The following is a 20000-nucleotide window of genomic DNA, read 5'->3' as shown; positions in this document are numbered from 1 at the left end:
ACTGGAGACTATTACACACTACACTGGAGACTATTACACACTGCACCGGAGACTATTACACTCTACACTGGAGACTATTACACACTACACTGGAGACTATTACACACTACACTGGAGACTATCACACACTACACTGGAGACTATTACACACTACACTGGAGACTATTACACACTACACTGGAGACTATTACACATTTCACTGGAGACTATTACACACTACACTGTAGACTATTACACACTACACTGTAGACTATTACACACTGAACTGGAGACTATTACACATTACACTGTAGACTATTACACACGACACCGAAGACTATTACACACTGCACTGGATACTATTACACACTACACTGGAGACTATTACACACCACACTGGAGACTATTACACACTACACTGGAGACTATTACACACTACACTGGAGACTATTATACACCAAACTGGTGACTATTACACACTACACTGAAGACTATTACACACTAACCTGGAGACTATTACACTGGAGACTATTACACACTACACTGGAGTCTATTACACACCACACTGAAGACTATTACACTGGAGACTATTAAAACTACACTGGAGACTATTACACACTAATCTGAAGACTATTACACACTACACTGGAGACTATTACACACTACACTGGAGACTATTACACACTGCACCGGAGACTATTACACTCTACACTGGAGACTATTACACACTACACTGGAGACTATTACACACTACACTGGAGACTATTACACACTACACTGGAGACTATTACACACTGCACTGGAGACTATCACACACTGCACTGGAGACTATTATACACCAAACTGGTGACTATTACACACTACACTGGAGACTATTACACACTGCACTGGAGACTATTACACACTACACTGGAGACTATTATACACCAAACTGGTGACTATTACACACTACACTGGAGACTATTACACACTAACCTGGAGACTATTACACTGGAGACTATTACACACTACACTGGAGTCTATTACACACCACACTGAAGACTATTACACTGGAGACTATTAAAACTACACTGGAGACTATTACACACTAATCTGTAGACTATTACACACTACACTGGAGACTATTACACACTACACTGGAGACTATTACACACTGCACCGGAGACTATTACACTCTACACTGGAGACTATTACACACTACACTGGAGACTATTACACACTACACTGGAGACTATTACACACTACACTGGAGACTATTACACACTGCACTGGAGACTATCACACACTGCACTGGAGACTATCACACACTACACTGGAGACTATTACACTCTACACTGGAGACTATTACACACTGCACTGGAGACTATTACACACTACACTGGAAACTATTACACACTACACTGGAAACTATTACACACTACACTGGAAACTATTACACACTACACTGGAGACTATTACACTCTACACTGGAGACTATTACACACTGAACTGGAGACTATTACACACTACACTGGAGACTATTACACACTGCACTGGAGACTATTGCACACTACACTGGAGACTATTACACTCTACACTGGAGACTATTACACTCTACACTGGAGACTATTACACACTACACTGGAAACTATTACACACTACACTGGAGACTATTACACTCTACACTGGAGACTATTACACACTACACTGGAGACTATTACACACTACACTGGAGACTATTACACACTACACTGGAGACTATTACACACTGCACTGGAGACTATTACACACTACACTGGAAACTATTACACTCTACACTGGAGACTATTACACACTACACTGGAGACTATTACACACTACACTGGAGACTATTACACACTACACTGGAGACTATCACACACTGCACTGAAGACTATTACACACTACACTGGAGACTATTACACACTACACTGGAGACTATTACACACTGCACTGGAGACTATTACACACTGCACTGGAGACTATCACACACTGCACTGGAGACTATCACACACTACACTGGAGACTATTACACACTACACTGGAGACTATTACACACTACATTGGAGACTATTACACACTACACTGGAGACTATTACACACTACACTGGAGACTAACAAAGTTATGTCAAAGTGTTTCAAGCAAGTGAAAGTTATGAAAATGGTGTCAACTATTAGAACAAGGGACAACAGCTAAATGAAATCCAACTGATGCCATCGCATGAACACGCACACAAGCTGACAATAACTGACTATTTTTGACTGCTGTCATATCGACACCTACATTCATTATAATGCTGTTATTGCTTTTCTGCAGAGATTCACTATTTATCAAGGCCACTTGGCGCTTATAATGATGTTTAGGCTACTGATGTTTTCATCATTTGACCGCACTTTTTTTTTTTTTTACCGTGGTTGCGGTATTTATTTATTTTGTTGTTATGAAAAGAAGCTGTTTCTGTGTTCCAACCCATATGCTTTCTGTTTCATAGTTGTAACGAAGGCACGCCACCATTTCTTTTTTTGGAACACAAACAATAGACTCAAAACATGGTTAAAACTATACTTTTGATATCATGGATGGTCAGTCCTTGCATCCATAGCTCTGTCTTTGAATTTGAAAGTGGTTACATTTCTCCAACCCCATCCCTCAGCTTTTTACCTAAACAGGGGCGGGGACTCGCTTTGTTATTGTTTCTACTGCTGATTGCCCCTTTAAACAAAAATACTTTTGAGTCCTGAGTTCCAAAGTTCTAGAAGAAGTCTTGCAGAACATTTTATTTGTAAAATATCAAGTGTCCTCTCGGTTCTTTGGTCGTGTACTTACAGTGATAACTTTCAAAACGATCAAATAACTTACTAGCCTAACTATCAAAAGTTGACTGAGTGCTTCTATATTCTTATACTTATTCAAGCGACTTTAATGCTTGACAAGTAACAGTCTGAATGATGAAGCCACTCGTCCATTGACCCAGGCCTTGTTTCATTGTCCATTCTAGGACACCACATTACGTTTGAGTCATTTAGCAAAAGCTCTTATCCAGAGTGACTTACAGTCAGTACATTCAACTAGATGTCATAGTCAATGCAAGTCAAATCTCTCTTCATTAAAGCATCTAGCAGCTAAATCAGTGCTAGTAAGAAAAGACCAGTGAATGTGTTAGTGTAGTCCCATGTAACTCAGTTGGTAGAGCATGGAGCTAGCATCGCCAGGGTTGTGGGTTCGATTCCCACGGGGGAATAGTATGAAAATGTATGCACTCACTAACTGTAAGTTGCTCTGGAGAAGAGCTTCTGCTAAATGACCCTTATGTATAAATAGGCTCTTATTGTAGTGCAGGAGTTGTTAGAGACTATGCAGTTCACTGTACAATCTCCACTCCTTGCTGGCTGAAATCAATACTGTGATCTGCAGGAGTCCTTAGTGAGATAAGATTAATATGCTGTTGGAGAGCCCTTTGTGTGTGATGTCTACCTTGGTTATGATTAATACATTGTTAAAAGGAAGGCCCTTTAATCAGTTTGATTTACTGAGGCCTGATTAATGATTCTGTCTTTACTGACGTCTGATTAATGATTCAGTCTTTACTGAGGTCTGATTCAGTCTTTGCTGATGTCTGATTAATGATTAAATCTTTACTGAGGTCTGAGTCAGTCTTTACTGAGGTCTGATTCAGTCTTTACTAAGGTCTGATTAATGATTCCGTCTTTACTGAAGTCTGATTAATGATTCAGTCTTTACTGAGGTCTGATTCAGTCTTTACTGAGGTCTGATTAATGATTCAGTCTTTACTGAAGTCTGATTAATGATTCAGTCTTTACTGAGGTCTGATTCAGTCTTTACTAAGGTCTGATTAAGTATTTACTGAGGCCTGATTAAGTCTTTACTAAGGTCTGATTAAGTATTTACTGAGGCCTGATTAAGTCTTTACTGAGGTCTGATTAAGTCTTTACTGAGGCCTGATTAAGTCTTTACTGAGGTCTGATTACGTCTTTACTGAGGCCTGATTAAGTCTTTACTGAGGTCTGATTAAGTATTTACTGAGGTCTAAATCTGACAGGATAATTATTATTTACCCAAGCATATCTGACCAACTGGTTCATCTTATAGTGTGGGGTGCATTTTCCTGGCATGGTTTAGGTCCACTCAACCCCTTAGAGGGCAAGGTAAACACCAATAAATACACAGCCATTCTGAGCGATCACCTTCAACCTATGGGGAATCATTTCTATCCTGATGGGAGTGATCTCTTCCAGGATGACAACGACCCCCATCCACAGGGAACGAGTGGTCACTGAATGGTTTGATGAACGTGGAAACTATGTAAACCATGTAGCCGTCTCAGTCACCAGATCTCAACCCAATAGAACACTTATGGGAGATTCTGGAGAGGCACCTGAGACAGTGTTTTCCTCCAGTGTTTTCCACCACCATCAACAAAACACAAAGTGATGGAATTTCTAGTGGAAGAATGGTGTCGCTTCCATCCAATAGAGTTCCAGACACTTGTAGAATCTATGCCAAGTCGCATTGAAGCTGTTCTGGTGGCTTGTGGTGGCCCTATTAAGCCCTATTAAGACACTTAATGGTGGCGTTTCCTTTATATGAAATACAGTAGTACAGGACTAGCTGATAAGGGTCACAGAACTTGTCATCTTCAGGGCCCACACTAACATCTATCATAACTGTATATCTGATATCGCTGTTCTTATATTCTTACAAATGTATATGATGTCATTGCTCTATTATTTAGAGCTAGAGTTGGAAGCAGGAACATTCCAACCACACATTTCTCATGTTTCTATCATCTCACATCTTAGAGACTCTCTCAATCATTGGACCTCCATATTTACAGCAGAGTGAATTTTGACAAGTGTGTCACTGCCAGCTCCCACTACTTATGGTGCCTCTGTCTCTCTCTCTCTCTGTCTCTCTCTCTCATATATATATACAGTGAGGGAAAAAAGTATTTGATCCCCTGCTGATTTTGTACGTTTGCCCACTGACAAAGAAATAATCAGTCTATAATTTTAATGGTAGGTTTATTTGAACAGTGAGAGACAGAATAACAACAACAAAAATCCAGAAAAACACATGTCAAAAATGTTATAAATTGATTTGCATTTTAATGAGGGAAATAAGTATTTGACCCCCTCTCAATCAGAAAGATTTCTGGCTCCCAGGTGTCTTTCATACAGGTAACGAGCTGAGATTAGGAGCACACTCTTAAAGGGAGTGCTCCTAATCTCAGCTTGTTACCTGTATAAAAGACACCTGTCCACAGAAGCAATCAATCAATCAGATTGTAACGATCCCGGCAGTCTGAGTCGGGTCCGGTCTGTGTACTAGTTTTTCTGCTCGTGATCTCCAGTTTCCCGAGGGTTCTGGAACGCTCCCTGCCTGGTTGCCGGGCAACGTTGCTAGGCGGGAGCTCTCTTGATTTCCGCACCTGCATCCCATCAGCAATCTGCACACCTGGTCCTGATCATCACCCTTCTTAGGCTCTGGCCTAACATCCATTCCCTGCCGGATCGTTAGCCATGAACAGTATGTTTATCAGCGGATCAGTCTTAGAGCTTAGAGCATTAGTTTTGTTGTTTTGCACCTTGTTTGCTTGTTGTATGCTTACCTCCGTTTTGTTCTCCCTGCAGTCACTCGTCCGGAACCTTCACCCAACCTCTGCCTGATGGTCGGCGGCTGCCGAGCCCTCATTGGACCAACTACTGCACCCTCAACAACTCATCCACGCCGCCCGCTCTGTTCCCTGGATTATTCAGCAGCACTCGTGGATCAGTTAAATAAACACTCACCTTTGACACCACTTACCTTGTCCTGGTCTGCTTCTGGGTTCTGGCTTAGTAAACCGTGACAGAACGATCCGGCCAGTAATGAACCCAGCGGACCTGGACTCTGTTCGCCATGCCATTACCCATCAGGAGAAGATGTTGGGTCATCATAGCACGGTACTACAGGAGATCGCGTTGTCAGTTCGAACCTTTCTACCGGTCTGACGGAGGTCCAGAACCAGCGCAAGTTTCCGGTGGAGGATCCACTACCGGTTTCACCCATCTCGCCTGCCGCTTCTGGAGCTGTGTCCTTCCGTGAGCCCAAGGTTCCGACGCCGGATAAATATGAGGGGGAGCTGGGAAGATGCCGTTCCTTCCTTATGCAGTGTGGATTAGTGTTCGATCTACAGCCCTACTCTTATGCCACAGACAAAGCTAGGATAGCCTTTGTGATTGAGTTGCTGCGTGGTCGAGCGCTGGAGTGGGCTTCAGCCGTTTGGGAACGACAGGATCCCTGCATGGCTTCATACCAGGGGTTCACGGCCGAGATGAGGAAGCTCTTCGACCATTCCGTCCGAGGGAGGGACGCAGCTAGGCGCCTGTTTTCGCTTCGCCAAGGAACTGCGCAGCGTGGCCGACTTCGTGATCGAGTTCAAGACGTTGGCTGTGGAGAGTGGGTGGAATGAGGAGTCTCTGCAAGCGGCCTTTTACCAGGGTCTGTCGGAGCAGCTCAAGGATGAGTTGATCTCCTATCCGGAGCCTAGTGACCTGGACAGCTTGGTAGCCTTGTCTATTCGGGTGGATAATCGAGTCCGAGAGCGAAGGAGGGAGAAGCAATGGGTCCCGTCCAACCGATCAGCTTCTCAGGTTCCAGTCGGGTCGGGGATTGGACCAGAATACGTCGATCATCGTCCACCACACAGGATTAGTGGAGAGGTCCTGTCTCCCGATTCTGAACCCATGCAAGTGGGGCGGCACGGGTTAACCAAGGAGGAGCGCCAACACAGACGTAGGACTAACTGTTGCCTCTACTGTGGTGGTTCGGGACATTACCTCGCCACTGGTTCCCGGCGGTCGTCAAACTGCGCGGCTCGCTAAAGTTGGGAGGACTTTTAGCGAGCCAGTTTCGACCTCTCAATACCTCTGTCAGACCCCGTTTCCCGGCTACCCTTATGAACAGGAATCAGAGCTTAGCGATTAACGCTTTTATCGATTCAGGTGCCGGTGGAAGCTTTCTTGATGCCGAGTTGGTGGAACAGCTGGGGCTTTCCAAGGAGCAATTGCCGGAAGCCATTGAAGCTACCACTCTGGACGGCAGTAGTCTGGCACGTATCACGATGAGGACTGAACCGGTTAAGATGCTGTTGTCGGGGAATCATTCTGAGATGATTTCATTCTTCATTCTGCCGTCTTCCCATGTTCCTCTGGTCCTTGGATACCCCTGGCTGAAGGGAACACAATCCCACGTTCGATTGGGTGACGGGCAAGGTAACGAGTTGGAGCCTTGATTGTCATGCTAACTGTCTCAAGACTGCCTGTCCCCATTCGGTTCCCAGTCAGGTGATTGAGGCTAAACCCCCAGATTTGTCCCTGGTTCCCGAGACATATCACGATTTGGGGGAAGTGTTCAGTAAGCAGAAGGCTCTGTCACTCCCTCCCCACCCGACCATATGATTGTGCCATCAACCTGTTCCCTGGAGCTGTCTACCCCAAGGGAAGGTTATACAGTATCTCCCGACCTGAACGTGAGGCTTTGGAGACCTACATCAAGGAGTCCCTAGCTGCTGGTCTCGTTCGGTCCCTCGTCATCACCCCCTGGGGGCAGGATTCTTCTTTGTGGGTAAGAAGGATGGCTCTCTTCGACCGTGTATTGATTATCGGGGGTTGAATGACATCACGGTCAAGAACAAGTATCCCCTGCCCTTGATGAGTTCTGCCTTCGACTCCTTACAGGGTGCTACGGTGTTCACCAAGCTAGACCTCACGCAATGCGTATCACATGGTCCGGATCAGAGAGGGGGACGAGTGGTTGACGGGTTTCAATACACCGATGGGTCACTTGAGTATCAGGTGATGCCGTTTGGACTGACCAATGCTCCAGCGGTATTCCAGAGTATGGTGAACGACGTCCCTGAGAGATATGATCGGTCTCTTTGTGTTTGTTTACCTGGATGACATTCTGATCTTCTCGAAGGAACCTTCCGACCACGTCCAGCATGTCCGGCAGGTTCTGCAGCGATTGTTGGAGAATCGCCTGTTCGTGAAGGCCGAGAAGTGCGAGTTTCACGCCCACACGACATCCTTTCTCGGGTACATCATCTCCAGGGGAGAGATTAGGATGGACCAGGAGAAGGTTAGAGCGGTTCTGGAATGGGCCCAGCCCGGTACGAGATTGCAGCTCCAGAGATTTTTGGGGTTTGCGAATTTCTACCGCAGATTCATCCGGGATTACAGCCGTGTGGCCGCTCCGTTAACTGCCTTGACTTCCAGTATCAGGACCTTCAAGTGGAATCCGGAGGCGGATCGAGCGTTTCTGGATTTGAAGAGGCGATTCACCAACGCACCGATTCTCTCTCAACCGGACACGGCCCGTCAGTTCGTCGTTGAAGTGGGCCGCGTCTGATGTGGGAGTTGGCGCCATCCTGTCGCAGCGATGCTCCACGGACAGTAAACTCCATCCCTGCGCCTACTACTCTCGTCGCCTTTCGCCTGCGGAGAGGAATTACGATGTGGGTAACCGGGAGCTTCTCGCGGTGAAACTTGCCTTGGAGGAGTGGCGCCACTGGTTGGAGGGGGCGGAGCAACCGTTTATTGTCTGGACTGACCACAAGAATCTTGCTTACGTGCAATCGGCTAGACGTCTCAACTCCCGTCAGGCCAGGTGGGCGTTGTTTTTCGGACGATTCAATTTTTCCCCTGACGTTCCGACCTGGATCTAAGAACGGCAAGGCGGACGCCTTGTCCCGGATGTTCTCCAAGACGGAGGAGAGTGGGTCCAAGACCGAGACAATTCTCCCCCGGAACTGCGTCGTGGGAGCAGTTATGTGGAAGATTGAGGAGGAGGTGATGGCGGCCCTTCGGACGCAGCCCGGTCCCGGGTAACGGTCCACCCGGTCGGTTGTTTGTGCCTGAGTCGGTTCGTCCTGCTGTCCTCAAATGGTCCCACGCCAGCAAGATGGCTTGTCACCCTGGCGTGGCTCGGACGATGGCGTTTCTTCGCAGACGTTTTTGGTGGCCTGCCATGGCCGAGGATACTCGGGGTTTTGTTGCTGCCTGTCCAGTGTGTGCGCAGAATAAGAGTACCAATCGGCCCAGCTCTGGACTACTTCACCCCCTTCCTATTCCCCGGCGACCATGGTCGCATCTGGCCCTGGACTTTGTCACTGGGTTGCCCGCTTCTGAGGGGAACACGGTCGTTCTGACTATCGTGGACAGATTCAGCAAGTTCGCCCACTTTGTGCCAATTGCCAAGCTTCCCTCTGCCTCGAGACGTCCGAGATCCTGGTTAGGGGAGGTTTTCAGGGTCCACGGTTTGCCCAGTGATATCGTTTCCGACCGTGGCCCTCAGTTTACCTCTGCGGTCTGGAAGTCCTTCTGTTTGGCCATTGGAGCTACAGTCAGTCTCACATCTGGTTTTCACCCCCAATCTAATGGTCAGGCGGAGAGAGCCAACCAGAAGATGGAATCCACGCTACGCTGCCTGGTCTCTTCCAACCCCACCTCCTGGGTCTCTCAGTTGCCTTGGGTTGAGTATGCCCACAATACTCTCCCCTACATCTGCCACTGGGATGTCTCCCTTCCAGTGCCTGTATGGCTACCAACCTCCCTTGTTCCCTTCTCAGGAGAAGGAGCTCTCAGTGCCTTCTGTTCAGGCCCATATTCGTCGTTGCCACCGGACCTGGCATCGGGCCAGAAAGGCACTCCTTAGAGTTTCGGACCGGTATCAGCTCCAGGCGAATCGTCGCCGGATCCCCGCCTCCCACCTATACCATCGGAGATAGGGTCTGGTTGGCCACACGGGATCTTCCTTTACGGACTGAGTCTAGGAAGTTGTTACCGAAGTTCATTGGTCCGTTTGTGGTGGAGAAGGTGATCAATCCGGTGGCAGTTCGACTCAAACTACCGAGGACGCTCAGAGTCCATCCCACCTTTCATGTCTCCTGCCTCAAGCCTGTTTTCCTCAGTCCTCTGTTGCCTCCTCCGCCTCCTCCTCCTCCTCCTCGGATGATCGGAGGTGGTCCTGCCTACACGGTGCGACGCATCATGGATTCCAGACGGCGGGGCCGGGGTTTCCAGTATCTCGTGGACTGGGAGGGGTATGGTCCTGAAGAGAGGAGTTGGATTCCGCGGCGACAGATCCTAGATGCTGACCTCATTCGGGACTTCTACCGCCTCCATCCTGGCGCTCCGGGAGTCCGCCCGGTGGCGTTCGTCGGAGGGGGGGGTACTGTAACGATCCCGGCAGTCTGAGTCGGGTCCGGTCTGTGTACTAGTTTTTCTGCTCGTGATCTCCAGTTTCCCGAGGGTTCTGGAACGCTCCCTGCCTGGTTGCCGGGCAACGTTGCTAGGCGGGAGCTCTCTTGATTTCCGCGACCTGCATCCCATCAGCAATCTGCACACCTGGTCCTGATCATCACCCTTCTTAGGCTCTGGCCTAACATCCATTCCCTGCCGGATCGTTAGCCATGAACAGTATGTTTATCAGCGGATCAGTCTTAGAGCTTAGAGCATTAGTTTTGTTGTTTTGCACCTTGTTTGCTTGTTGTATGCTTACCTCCGTTTTGTTCTCCCTGCAGTCACTCGTCCGGAACCTTCACCCAACCTCTGCCTGATGGTCGGCGGCTGCCGAGCCCTCATTGGACCAACTACTGCACCCTCAACAACTCATCCACGCCGCCCGCTCTGTTCCCTGGATTATTCAGCAGCACTCGTGGATCAGTTAAATAAACACTCACCTTTGACACCACTTACCTTGTCCTGGTCTGCTTCTGGGTTCTGGCTTAGTAAACCGTGACACAGATTCCAAACTCTCCACCATGGCCAAGACCAAAGAGCTCTCCAAGGATGTCAGGGACAAGATTGTAGACCTACACAAGGCTGGAATGGGCTACAAGACCATCGCCAAGCAGCTTGGTGAGAAGGTGACAACAGTTGGTGTGATTATTCGCAAATGGAAGAAACACAAAATAACTGTCAATCTCCCTCGGCCTGGGGCTCCATGCAAGATCTCACCTTGTGGAGTTGCAATGATCATGAGAACGGTGAGGAATCAGCCCAGAACTACACAGGAGGATCTTGTCAATGATCTCAAGGCAGCTGGGACCATAGTCACCAAGAAAACAATTGGTAACACACTATGCCGTGAAGGACTGAAATCCTGCAGCGCCCGCAAGGTCCCCCTGCTCAAGAAAGCACATATACAGGGCCGTCTGAAGTTTGCCAATGAACATCTGAATGATTCAGAGGAGAACTGTGTAAAAGTGTTGTGGTCAGATGAGACCAAAATGGAGCTCTTTGGCATCAACTCAACTCGCCGTGTTTGGAGGAGGAGGAATGCTGCCTATGACCCCAAGAACACCATCCCCACCGTCAAACATGGAGGTGGAAACATTATGCTTTGGGGGTGTTTTTCTGCTAAGGGGACAGGACAACTTCACCGCATCAAAGGGACGATGGACGGGGCCATGTACCGTCAAATCTTTGGTGAGAACCTCCTTCCCTCAGCCAGGGCATTGAAAATGGGTTGTGGATGGGTATTCCAGCATGACAATGACCCAAAACACACGGCCAAGGCAACAAAGGAGTGGCTCAAGAAGAAGCACATTAAGGTCCTGGAGTGGCCTAGCCAGTCTCCAGACCTTAATCCCATAGAAAATATGTGGAGGGAGCTGAAGGTTCGAGTTGCCAAACATCAGGCTCAAAACCTTAATGACTTGGAGAAGATCTGCAAAGAGGAGTGGAACAAAATCCCTCCTGAGATGTGTGCAAACCGGATGGCAAACTACAAGAAACGTCTGACTTCTGTGATTGCCAACAAGGGTTTTGCCACCAAGTGCTAAGTCATGTTTTGCAGAGGGGTCAAATACTTATTTCCCTCATTAAAATGCAAATCAATTTATAACATTTTTGACATGCGTTTTTCTGGATTTTTTTGTTGTTATTCTGTCTCTCACTGTTCAAATAAACCTACCATTAAAATTATAGACTGATCATGTATTTGTCAGTGGGCAAACTTACAAAATCAGCAGGGGATCAAATACTTTTTTCCCTCACTGTATATATATATATATATACAGTACCAGAACTCCTTCAAGACTGTCGGAAAAGCATTCCAGGTGAAGCTGGTTGAGAGAATGCCAAGAGTGTGCAAAGCTGTCATCAAGGCAAAGGGTGGCTCTAAAATCTAAAATATATTTTGATTTGTCTAACACTTTTTTGGTTACTACATGATTCCATATGTGTTATTTCATGGTTTTGATGTCTTCACTATTATTCTACCATGTAGAAAATAGTAAAAACTTACAAAAACCCTTGAATGAGTAGGTGTGTCCAAACTTTTGACTGGTTCTGTATATATATATATATACAGTTGAAGTCGGAAGTTTACATACACTTAGGTTGGAGTCATTAAAACTCGTTTTACAACCACTCCACAAATTTCTTGTTAACAAACTGTAGTTTTGGCAAGTCGGTTAGGACAGCTACTTTGTGCATGACACAAGTAATTTTTCCAACAATTGTTTACAGACAGATTATTTCACTTATAATTCACTGTATCACAATTCCAGTGGGTCAGAAGTTTACATACACTAAGTTGACTGTGCCTTTAAACAGCTTGGAAAATTCCAGAAAATGATCTCATGGCTTTAGAAGCTTCTGATAGGCTAATTGACATCATTTGAGTCAATTGGAGGTGTACCTGTGGGTGTATTTCAAGGCCTACCTTCAAACTCAGTCCCTCTTTGCTTGACATCATGGGAAAATCAAATTGAAATCAGCCAAGACCTCCATAAGTCTGGTTCATCCTTGGGAGCAATTTCCAAACGCCTGAAGGTACCACGTTCATCTGTACAAACAATAGTATGCAAGTATAAACACCATGGGACCACGCAGCCATCATACCGCTCAGGAAGGAGACGCGTTCTGTCTCCTAGAGATGAATGTACTTTGGTGTGAAAAGTGCATATCAATCCCAGAACAACAGCAAAGGACCTTGTGAAGATGCTGGAGGAAACAGGTACAAAAGTATCTATATCCACAGTAAAACAAGTCCTATATCGACATAACCTGAAAAGCCACTCAGCAAGGAAGAAGCCACTGCTCCAAAACCGCCATAAAAAAGCCAGTCTACGGTTTGCAACTGCACATGGGGACAAAGATCATACGTTTTGGAGAACTGTCCTCTGGTCTGATTAAACAAAAATATAACTGTTTGGCATTAATGACCATCGTTATGTTTGGAGGAAAAAGGGGGTGGCTTGCATGCCGAAGAACACCATCCCAACCGTGAAGCACGGGGGTGGCAGCATCATGCTGTGGGGGTGCTTCGCTGCAGGAGGGACTGGTGCACTTCACAAAATAGATGGCATCATGAGGAAGGAAAATTATGTGGATATATTGAAGCAACATCTCAAGACATCAGTCAGGAAGTTAAAGCTTGATCGCAAATGGGTCTTCCAAATGGACAATGACCCCAAGCATACTTCCAAAGTTATGGCAAAATGGCTTAAGGACAACAAATTCAAGGTATTGGAGTGGCCATCACAAAGCCCTGACCTCAATCCTATAGAACATTTGTGGGAAGAACTGAAAAAGCGTGTGCGAGCAAGGAGGCCTACAAACCTGACTCCGTTACACCAGCTCTGTCAGGAGGAATTGGCCAAGATTCACCCAACTTATTGTGGGAAGCTTGTGGAAGGCCACCCGAAACGTTTGACCCAAGTTAAACAATTTAAAGGCAATGCTACCAAATACTAATTGAGTGTATGTAAACTTCTGACCCACTGGGAATGTGATGAAAGAAAGAAAAGCTGAAATAAATAATTATCTCTACTATTATTCTGACATTTCACATTCTTAAAATAAAGTGGTGATCCTAACTGACCTAAGACAGGGAATTTTTACTAGGATTAAATGTCAGGAATTGTGAAAAACTGAGTTTAAATGTATTTGGCTAAGGTGTATGTAAACTTCCGACTATATATATATATATGTATTTATGTATCCCTCTTTCTCTCTCTTTCGTTCTCTTTCTCTCTCTATTTCTCTCTCTCAATTAAATTTAGATTTCAATTGCTTTATTGGCATGACATAACAATGTAGGCTTACATACTGTATTGCCAAAGGGTACTTTGGAAATGGGATGATTCATTAACAATATCAATCAATACAGCCTGACAAATATATCCCTCCCTCCCTCCAATGGGCCCTGTTCAAAAGTAGTGCACTATGTAGGGAATAGGGTGCCATTAGGGACGTCGCCTAAGACTGAAGCCGGCTGGAGCCATCAAGTGGTTGGGATCAGATACTGGCCCTCCTGTAGCTCAGTTGGTAGAGCATGGCGCTTGCAACGCCAGGGTTGTGGGTTCGATTCCCATGGGGGGCCAGTATGAAAAATGTATGCACTCACTAACTGTAAGTCGCTCTGGATAAGAGCGTCTGCTAAATGACTAAAATGTACATGTAATAAACACAGACATGGAGAGGTGCCGCTCCCTTCTCTCTGTGTGGTACAGGATACATCATCAGGAGTCTTTTGAGGCAGGGCCACGTAGCGGAGCTGAGCTGAGAGATACACACAGTGATATGGGCTTTGGCACACAGTCTCAAATATTGATGCCTCTTGGGTTCTCTGAGAGTAGTTTAATCACTAGTGTGGAATGTAAATGATTTGAAGCCTGGAGCAACTAGAGAGCTGCTGGGGCAACTGGAGAGCTGCTGGAGCAACTAGAGAGCTGCTGGAGCAACTGGAGAGCTGCTGGGGCAACTGGAGAGCTGCTGGAGCAACTGGAGAGCTGCTGGAGCAACTGGAGATCTGCTGTAGCAACTAGAGAGCTGCTGTAGCAACTGGAGAGCTGCTGTAGCAACTAGAGAGCTGATGGAGCAACTGGAGAGCTGCTGTAGCAACTAGAGAGCTGCTGGGGCAACTGGAGAGCTGCTGGAGCAACTGGAGAGCTGCTGTAGCAACTGGAGAGCTGCTGGAGCAACTGGAGAGCTGCTGTAGCAACTAGAGAGCTGCTGGGGCAACTGGAGAGCTGCTGTAGCAACTAGAGAGCTGATGGAGCAACTGGAGAGCTGCTGTAGCAACTAGAGAGCTGCTGGAGCAACTGGAGAGCTGCTGTAGCAACTAGAGAGCTGCTGGAGCAACTGGAGATCTGCTGTAGCAACTAGAGAGCTGATGGAGCAACTGGAGAGCTGCTGTAGCAACTAGAGAGCTGCTGGAGCAACTGGAGAGCTGCTGTAGCAACTAGAGAGCTGCTGGGGCAACTGGAGAGCTGCTGGAGCAACTGGAGAGCTGCTGTAGCAACTAGAGAGCTGCTGGGGCAACTAGAGATCTGCTGTAGCAACTGGAGAGCTGCTGGGGCAACTGGAGAGCTGCTGGAGCAACTAGAGGGCTGCTGGGGAAACTGGGCTACTACAAATCCTCATATCTTTGTAAAGTGATGGTCCCATAGGGCTCTGGTCAAATACGATATGTGGAATAAAGTGGTATTTAGGACACAACCTCAGTCTCAGAAGGGCATTACTTCGTCTTTTGTACATTTCAAAATGCCAGTTTATGAATATCTAAATCAGCTCGCTACCATACTGCCACGGAGGCTTGTCGCGTTATATTTTAGGATCCTATCAATTCTCTGTATCTTTCAAAAATGATCCGATTTCACTTCTGGAGTGTGTTGGCGTATCGTAAGCCCTCCAAAACATTATTTGAAGTCTGAATGATTCATCTTGTTCTTATCAACTGCCAAACACTTTATTGTGTCTTTTTTAGTTATATACAATATGATCCTCCTCTTATGAATGCAGAACATATAGTGCCTTCAGAAAGTATTCATATATACAATATGATCCTCCTCTTATGAATGCAGAATATATAGTGCCTTCAGAAAGTATTCATATATACAATATGATCCTCCTCTTATGAATGCAGTATATAAAGTGCCTTCAGAAAGTATTCATACCCATTGACTTATTCCACAATTTGTTGTTTTACAGCCTGGATTAACATTTGATTAAAATATACACTTTTTTTCACTCATCTACACACAATACCCCATAATGACAAAGTGAAAACATGTTAGCACATTTATTGAAAATGAAATACAGAAATGTCAAGTAATCATAGATGTTAGAATCACCTTTGGCAGCGATTACAGCTGTGAGTCTTTCTGGCTATGCCTCTAAGAGCCGTGCACTCCTGGATTGTACAATATTTGCACATTATTCTTTTTCAAATTCTTCAAGCTCTGTCAAGTTTGTTGTTGATGATTGCTAGACAACCATTTTCAAGTCTTGCCATAGATTTTCAAGCAGATTTAAGTCAAAACTGTAAGTAGGCCACTCAGGAACATTCAATGTCATCTTGGTAAGCAACTCCAGTGTATATTTGGCCTTATGTTTTAGGTTATTGTCCTGCTGAAAGGTGAATTCGTCTCCCAGTGTCTGTTGGAAAGCAGACTGAACCAGGTTTTCCTCTAGGATTTTGCCTGTTCTTAGCTCTATTCCGTTTCTTTTTATTCAAAAAAAAAAAAACTCCCTAGTCCTTGCCGTTAACAAGCATACCCATAACATGATGCAGCCACCACCATGCTTGAAAATATGAAAAGTGGTACTCAGTGATGTGTTGTGTTGGATTTGCCCCAAACATAACGCTTTGTATTCAGGACATGAAGTGTATTTCTTTGCAGTTTTACTTTAGCGCCTTATTGCAAACAGGATGCATGTTTTGACATATTTTTATTCTGTACAGGCTTCCTTCTTTTCACTGTGTCATTTGGGTTAGTATTGTGGAGTAACTACTATGTTGTTGATCCATCCTACGTTTTCTCCCATCACAGCCATTAAACTCTGTAACTGTTTTAAAGTCACCATTGGCCTCATGGTGAAATCCCTGAGCAGTTTCCTGTCACGATCGTCGTATTGAATAGACCAAGGCGCAGCGTGATGAACGAACATGTTTAAACTTTATTATCTTTAGTGATAATAGACAACAAAACAAGAAACGACTCGTGAAGTCCACGGTAACAATGACCAACACGGAACAAAAACCCACAAACACAAAGGGAAAACAGACAGTTTAAATATGGCTCCCAATCAGAGACAACCAACGACAGCTGACACTCGTTGCCTCTGATTGGGAGTCACTCTAGCCAACATAGAAATAAACACAACAGAATGAACACACCCTGGCTCAACATATAGAGTCCCAGAGCCAGGGTGTGACAGTACCCCCCCCTAAAGGCGCGGACTGCGACCGCGCCTCAACTTGAACAAAACAGGGGAGGGCTGGGTGGGCATACCTCCTCGGCGACGGTTCTGGCTCCGGCCTTGCCACCCACCCTCCAATAAACCCCCCATAGCGCCCCTGGTCCAGTCTGGCCCCGCTGGCTGGAGCTGACCTGGACTTAGCAGGAGCGGTTAGCTTCAGCTCCATAGTGGAGCAGTTGACCGGTACCTTCCCAGGCACCGGTGGCCCAGGCACGGGTTGTGCTGGACTGACGACGCGCACCCCTGGCTTAGTGCGTGGAGGAGGAACGGGCCTTACCAGGCTGACGACTCGCACCCCTGGCTTAGTGCGTGGAGGAGGAACGGGCCTTACCAGGCTGACGACGCGCACCCCTGTCCTGGTGCGTGGAGGAGGAACGGGCCTTACCAGGCTGACGACTCGCACCCCTGGCTTGGTGCGTGGAGGAGGAACCGGGCCTTACCAGGCTGGACGACTCGCACCCCTGGCTTGGTGCGTGGAGGAGGGACGGGCCTTACCAGGCTGACGACTCGCACCCTGGCCGGTGCGTGGAGGAGGAACGGGCCTTACCAGGCTGACGTCTCGCACCCCTGGCTTAGTGCGAGTGGCAGGAACAGGCCGGGCCGGGCTGGCGACGCGCACCGTAGACTTGGTGCGAGTGGCAGGAACAGGCCGGGCCGGGCTGGCGACGCGCACCGTAGACTTGGTGCGAGTGGCAGGAACAGGCCGGGCCGGGCTGGCGACGCGCACCGTAGACTTGGTGCGAGTGGCAGGAACAGGCCGGGCCGGGCTGGCGACGCACACCGTAGGCTTGGTGCGAGGAGCAGGGACAGGCCGGACCGGGCTGGCGACGCACACCGTAGGCTTGGTGCGTGGAGCAGGGACAGGCCGGACCGGGCTGGCGACGCACACCGTAGGCTTGGTGCGTGGAGCAGGGACAGGCCGGACCGGGCTGGCGACGCACACCGTAGGCTTGGTGCGTGGAGCAGGGACAGGCCGAACCGGGCTGTGGAGACGGATAGGAGACCTGGAGTGAAGAGCGGCCACCACACGTCCTGGCTGAATGCCTACCCTCACACACTCTGTGTGAGGCATCCGCACAGGACGTACAGGGCGGTGTACCCGTAACCTGGTGGCCTTCTGAATCCGCCCCTTTTCTGCCTCAGTCAGCCCCGTCGTCCATGCCGTGTGCCCCCCCCTAAACATTTTCTGGGGTTTCCTCTCGCCTGTCCGACGTTGACCCGTTTGGCGCCGCTGCTCCTCTCTACGGCGCGCCTCCACCGTCTCTTCCCACGGACGCCGATCCATCCCGGCCTGTATCTCCTTCCAAGTCCAGGACCCTTTCCCGTCCAATATCTCCTCCCATGTCCAGTCCAAGTTCTGCCCCGGGACACGCTGCTTGGTCCTTACTTGGTGGGTTTTTCTGTCACGATCGTCGTATTGAATAGACCAAGGCGCAGCGTGATGAACGAACATGTTTAAACTTTATTATCTTTAGTGATAATAGACAACAAAACAAGAAACGACTCATGAAGTCCACGGTAACAATGACCAACACGGAACAAAAACCCACAAACACAAAGGGAAAACAGACAGTTTAAATATGGCTCCCAATCAGAGACAACCAACGACAGCTGACACTCGTTGCCTCTGATTGGGAGTCACTCTAGCCAACATAGAAATAAACACAACAGAATGAACACACCCTGGCTCAACATATAGAGTCCCAGAGCCAGGGTGTGACATTTCCTTCCTTTCCAGCAACTGAGTTAGGAAGGACGCCTGTATCTTTGTAGTGACTGGGTATATTCATACACCATCCAAAGTGTAATAAATAACTTCACCATGCTCAAAGGTATATTCAAAAAATTTTTTTTTACTAATCTACCAATAGGTGCCCTTCTTTCCGAGGCATTGGAAAACATCCCTGGTCTTTATGGTTGAATCTGTGTTTGTAATTCACTGCTCGACTGAGGGACCTTACTGATAATTGTATGTGTGGGTACAGAAATGAGGTAGTCATTCAAAAATCATGTTAAACACTATTATTGGAGTGAGTCCATGCAACTTATTATGTGACTTGTTAAGCAAATGTTTACTCCTGAACTGATTTAGGCTTGCCATAACAAAGGGGTTGAATACTTATTGACTCAAGACATTTCAGCTTTTCATTTTTATTTAATTTGTAAACATTTCTAAAAACATATTTCCACTTCGACATTAGGGGGTATTGTGTGTTGGCCAGTGACCAAAAATCTGTACACCCTCCATTTTTCTTCCATCCCTCCATCTCTCTTCCACCCCTCCATCTCTCTTCCATCCCTCCATCTCTCTTCCACCCCTCCATCTCTCTTCCACCCCTCCATTTCTCTTCCATCCCTCCATCTCTCTTCCATCCCTCCATCTCTCTTCCATCCCTCCATCTCCCCTCCATCTCTCTTCCATCCCTCCAGCTCTCTTCCATCCCTCCATCTCCCCTCCATCTCTCTTCCATCCCTCCATCTCCCCTCCATCTCTCTTCCATCCCTCCATCTCCCCTCCATCTCTCTTCTATCCCTCCATCTCTCTTCCATCCCTCCAGTTCTCTTCCATCCCTCCATCTCCCCTCCATCTCTCTTCCATCCCTCCATCTCTCTTCCACCCCTCCATCTCTCTTCCATCCCTCCATCTCCCCTCCATCTCTCTTCCATCCCTCCATCTCTCTTCCATCCCTCCATCTCTCTTCCATCCCTCCATCTCTCTTCCATCCCTCCATCTCTCTTCCATCCCTCCA

Source organism: Coregonus clupeaformis, chromosome 12 (assembly GCF_020615455.1).
Source record: "Coregonus clupeaformis isolate EN_2021a chromosome 12, ASM2061545v1, whole genome shotgun sequence".
Lineage (NCBI taxonomy): Eukaryota > Metazoa > Chordata > Actinopteri > Salmoniformes > Salmonidae > Coregonus > Coregonus clupeaformis.
Note: the sequence above shows the minus strand (reverse complement) of the source record.